The sequence below is a fragment of the Acanthochromis polyacanthus genome, chromosome 8 (assembly GCF_021347895.1).
Source record: "Acanthochromis polyacanthus isolate Apoly-LR-REF ecotype Palm Island chromosome 8, KAUST_Apoly_ChrSc, whole genome shotgun sequence".
NCBI classification, from domain to species: Eukaryota; Metazoa; Chordata; class Actinopteri; family Pomacentridae; genus Acanthochromis; species Acanthochromis polyacanthus.
Window position 1 is genome coordinate 12271591 of NC_067120.1, and position 4869 is coordinate 12276459.

At 39.0% G+C, this 4869-nt stretch overlaps 1 non-coding gene across 1 annotated transcript; it reads right to left on the reverse strand.

Moving 5' to 3' along the window:
* Positions 1-4494: 4494 nt before the first annotated feature.
* trnaq-cug (transfer RNA glutamine (anticodon CUG)) lies at positions 4495-4566 on the reverse strand. Its single transcript has one exon. It is a non-coding gene; the product is annotated as a tRNA-Gln (tRNA).
* Between the last annotated feature and the right edge of the window lie 303 nt (positions 4567-4869).

A 4869-nucleotide genomic window follows, 5' to 3' on the forward strand; every position in this document is an offset into this window, starting at 1 on the left:
GCCCACGTGACTCATTACAACCCTCACCTACGTCACTGGTGACACTGCTGGCAGCTGTGAGCGAAGAAGCGCGTCTGAGCTGTGGGCAAACATTTGGCGGAGCATGTGCGACTTAACTGCACAGGATGGGGCAAGATCAGATGTTGTCATTGCTGTCTGACATTTCAAAGCTCAGGACGAGCTTCATTGATTTCAACAGGCTGGGTAAAATATTAGAAGTCAGAAGTTCCACAGCACCGGAAGTTGCGTCCCTTTAAAAAAAATGATCCCAACCCTAAACCAGCAGCTCTCTATGGGCATTACAGCATCCAGGAAGCTGGGATTTGTAGCACACCTGTTGTATCAGACAGTTTTATTTACCTGATATATAGGCAACTGAGTGTGTTTCATTTTAACACCACAATGCAGCATGCTGACAGGAATAAAAAGCCTTTTTTCTGCGGGGTCTAAAATTAGCTACACTTAAATCTACTAAGTCTAAATAATGTATTTGGCCTACAAAACACCCACCATGTATTTTGGCACCGATGATGCAGTAACAACCAAATGAGTTCAACCCACCTGGTCAGCTCAGATCTTTCTGTGTAGAGTTTGTGTCTTCTTCCTCTTCCTGTGTGGGTTTTCTCCTCCCGCAGTCCAAAAGACACAAATTCAGCATCATGCAATGTTAATGTGCGATTCCAAACTGGCTGTGAGTATGGGCGAACAGGGGCGTCTGTCTTTTTTAGCTCCAGCCCCTTGTGACCATAAACTAAAACATCACCAAATTTAAGACCCTGCTTGATAACAAAAGCACATTTTCTGTCTCCACTGTCAACAAAGCATAAATTGTGTTTGTTTATGATCAAATATCTAATCTGTGTGTGAAAACACCTCTCTGCCAACACTGACTATTAACTTACCTGCTGTGGGTAGTTGAGGTCACTTGGCTGCAAATCAAAATCCACCTTGAAGACACAAAAGAATAACAAATATCTAAATTCTACATACACTTGCACCCAAGTTTGGTGCTGCAGAATTGTGAAATCACTCCACTATCACTGACTTTACACTGAGCTAAACTAGGACGTGGTAGAATACTTGATAGTCCAAGTATTTTTATACTTAGTCAGCCAGTGTCGGAAAAACTTTCAGCTAAACTGACCTGAAGTGGGTGCAGATCATAAATTAACATAATTAGTTTAAGATGGCTCCAGAGAATCAACTTTTCTATCCGCAACCACAGTCGATACAGACTTTCAGAAGGTCTCATGCTTGGAAAGACTGAAGTGATGCAGAGAACTGACAGGACCTGAGAGCTCAGACAACATGGCCTATTGTCCTGCCCTCTACTGCCCTTGTGTGGTGATTGTCAAGACATACAGTTCTGTGGAAATTTACGAATGAGCATATCTTAATGCTAGAAGATCGCAGGCTGCTTTGGATGGACTCCATTTTCATTTATCTTGCTGCGTCATCTTTGATTGTAAATGTCTGAATGACAATGATAGCAGCACTATACTGATGCTGCAGTTTGTGGTAAAACACACTATGACAGCTATGAAATAAAAAATGTTCAACATGGTGTTACCTTTACATAAAAGGTTGAAAACAAATAAAAAGATAAGATGTAAGACAGGTGGAGCGGAACAAATATTTGAATAATCCTATCACATGTTGGATTGCTCCCTTTGTCCAATTTGATTGAAGCAGCTGTATTTGGATAGAAAAGGGGAGAAATGAATCTGCAGGGAGAATGTGAATAACAGCTTGAATGCTCAAAGTGGATTGCGTGCTCAGCGGCAGCAGACAGTGGCTGAGTTTTCATTTGTCTCTGAGAGATTGAATCACACACAGACTGGAAGTCGCTTACTGCAGCGCAGGATGTCGGCACAGAAACAAAAACCATCGCCTGCCTTCCTGTAAGGCTTTCATCACACAGAGATGCTGCCTGATATTTCACATTGACAGCCATTTAAAGTGAAGCAAAGGTGCTCAGGTTTCTCAGTACATGCAGGTCCAAATACTGAAAAATTAAAACTTATACTAGCCTATACAATTTGTTATTTCTCTGCAGTTTAGAGTGGAACTTATTGTGTAGTTATAAAAGAACAACTGTTCAATTGGTTTTACTGAATACAGACATTTAAAGAACTTTGTTTTATTTAATAATAAAATCAGGATTCAGACACAACAATGACACGTGAATCCAATTTGTAGTATTTTACTGAAACGCCTCAACAGCAAACTTGCTCACTTCCATCCAGTTTTAATGGCTGTTTCATCAGAGTTCTCCACATATATCATGACAGTGCTGTCCTGAAAATAAATCAATAAAAAACTTTTAAAAGCCTGAGGGCCTGATACAGGGAAGGCAACTCCAACAGAGAAAGAAATTTAGAAATGTTAATTTTTCCCACACTGTCTGAGGATATTATATATCACATGCTTAACCCCCTTGCCTCAGTATACTACATGATGGTTGGACTTTGACTTTAGCTAATTTAACTGACATATTTTGTCGACATCTTGGAGTCTTGAGGAAATATTTGTTTGGATTTTTAAAATGTTTGCCCACCCAAATCAGTTTGAATTGTATTTGTGTGGTGAAACAGGTTCATCTTGGACAGCAGCCACATTTAAATGTAGCTTCCTTCTCATCCATTATTCACAATGACAAAATAATTATTTTGCTGCGTAGCCAAAGATCTCATTTGCTGTTACTGGTAGGCTCATCATCAAGAAAGAAGCCATGATCTTCTTCTATTTCTTCTATACTCCTTGATATCTAAAAGATGAGACAGCGGAGGCATATTGCCTCTGCAGAAACATTAATCCATAGCACTGACATCACAAGATGTTTTGATCAGAGTGGATTGCTCAGTATGAGTTCAGGAGCTTTAGATTAGAAACAGATCAGTAAATGTCTGTATGTGTTACTCCCCATAAAATAACACGGAGGATCTAAAGATGACAGTACACAGCCGTTCAAAAGTTTGGGGTCACTTAGAAAGTGCTTAGAAAGGTCCTTATTTTTGAAAGAAAGCAGCTTTTTTCAATCGATACAGCAATAAATTAATCTGAAATGCAGTCTAGGCATTGTTAACGTAATAAATGACTATTGTAGCTGGAAACAGTAGATTTTTAATGGAATATCTCCATAGGGGTACAGAGGAACATTTCCAGCAACCATCACTCCTGTGTTCTAATGCTACATTGTGTTAGCTAATGGTGTTGAAAGGCTAATGATAATTATAAAACCCTTGTTAATTATGTTAGCACATGAACAAAAGTGTGAGTTTTCATGAAAACATGAAATTGTCTGGGTGACTCCAAACATTTGACCGGTAGCGTAAGTGAAATACTGCTGCTATAAAAAGGAGGAAACAGAGCATCTGTGGCAACAACCTGCACACCAGTGAGTTTTTGTGAAAGCTAGATTGTTAATTGCCAAAGGAATGAAGGAACTAAAGTTCAAAAAGGCAATGTGGACCCTACTATTGCTATTACTTCGCATTGCATGGGAAATTCAGAGAAGTCATTTTTACTAGACCAAAATTTTCTGTGCTGCAATGAAAAACAGCAACATTTGTGTTTTGGGTTATTGCTGAGCTTTGAAATCCAGCCAAAAGTTTGAAGCTTTAATTTGGTCGGTCTTATGTAAACATGTCAGCCTGTCGTTAAAGGCATTGTAAATCTTAGAGTGAGTTTTATTAGTATCCTTCCTGAAAAGTCAAAATTAAATTCTCCTAAAGTCGGGATGTTTGAGCTTACTGACTAATACATCATGAAGAATAATAAAAAGAAAATTCTTAAAATTAAACACTTAATGAGGCTGTTTCTCTGGTGCAAACATTTTTCTTTCTTTAGGTGGCTAAAAATCAGCCACTCTGAGTTAATTATAAGAAAAATATATGAGAAAATCAAAATCTTAAATCAATGCTCATAAGCTTAGCAGGAGATCATCACCAGCTGGCCATGCAAGCTGCACTAGTTTGCCCAGCTTTTTGGTGCTTATGCGTGTTTTTCAACAGTTTATTGTTGTTCGGTATATCATACTTATACTACATATAACTGTGGTCTGCGCCTTAAAACAGAAAAGTTCTAGGTGCAAGACAAAAAATGCTTACTGGTCAGAAAAAGGTCTGCGCACTTTGAGGCTACAAATATGTAATTAAATTTTTAAGGTCTTCCTTCTCTTCAAAGGCAACATTTCGATCTAAAAGATGTTACTCAGCTACCTGCTGACCTGAAGGTGATTATGGTATGAGTTTATTACTGCATCTACAAGAAAGGCCTTCCAGTCTTTGATAGTTGCCTGAGGAAGATATTTTGGTCGAAGTGCAGCCTTTGAAGCTTTAAGAGAAAATTGAATGACTTATTTGGATCGTATAACTGGGGTACATGTTTCCATAACTCAGAATTTATGATGATTTGTTTTAAAGAAGCTGTGATAAATGTGGGAACCCTGGATAATTAGATCGAAAATAAAGACTTAACGCTGAAAAACAATGCAGGTCCCACCGAGATTTGAACTCGGATCGCTGGATTCAGAGTCCAGAGTGCTAACCATTACACCATGGAACCACGTGACATCACGGACTTCTAATATGGTACTTATGGAGTTATCTACAGCTTTGATGTGGTTATCTGACTATTTCTATGTGTAGCTGGGACGCAATCTTTATAGAGCATCTATGCGACAGAAACTTGTGTACCCACCACAGACTGTTGTATTCATTTTTGGTTGGTTTCACGCTCATGGACTCCCGGGTGCCTCCTGGTGGCCAACAGCGGAGCGTTCAGCTTGTAGAAGTATTGACTTTCTCTGTCTCTGTTCAGTGCTTGTCCTTGAGACTCTTTGGAAGATTTGTCCATATAATTGCTGCT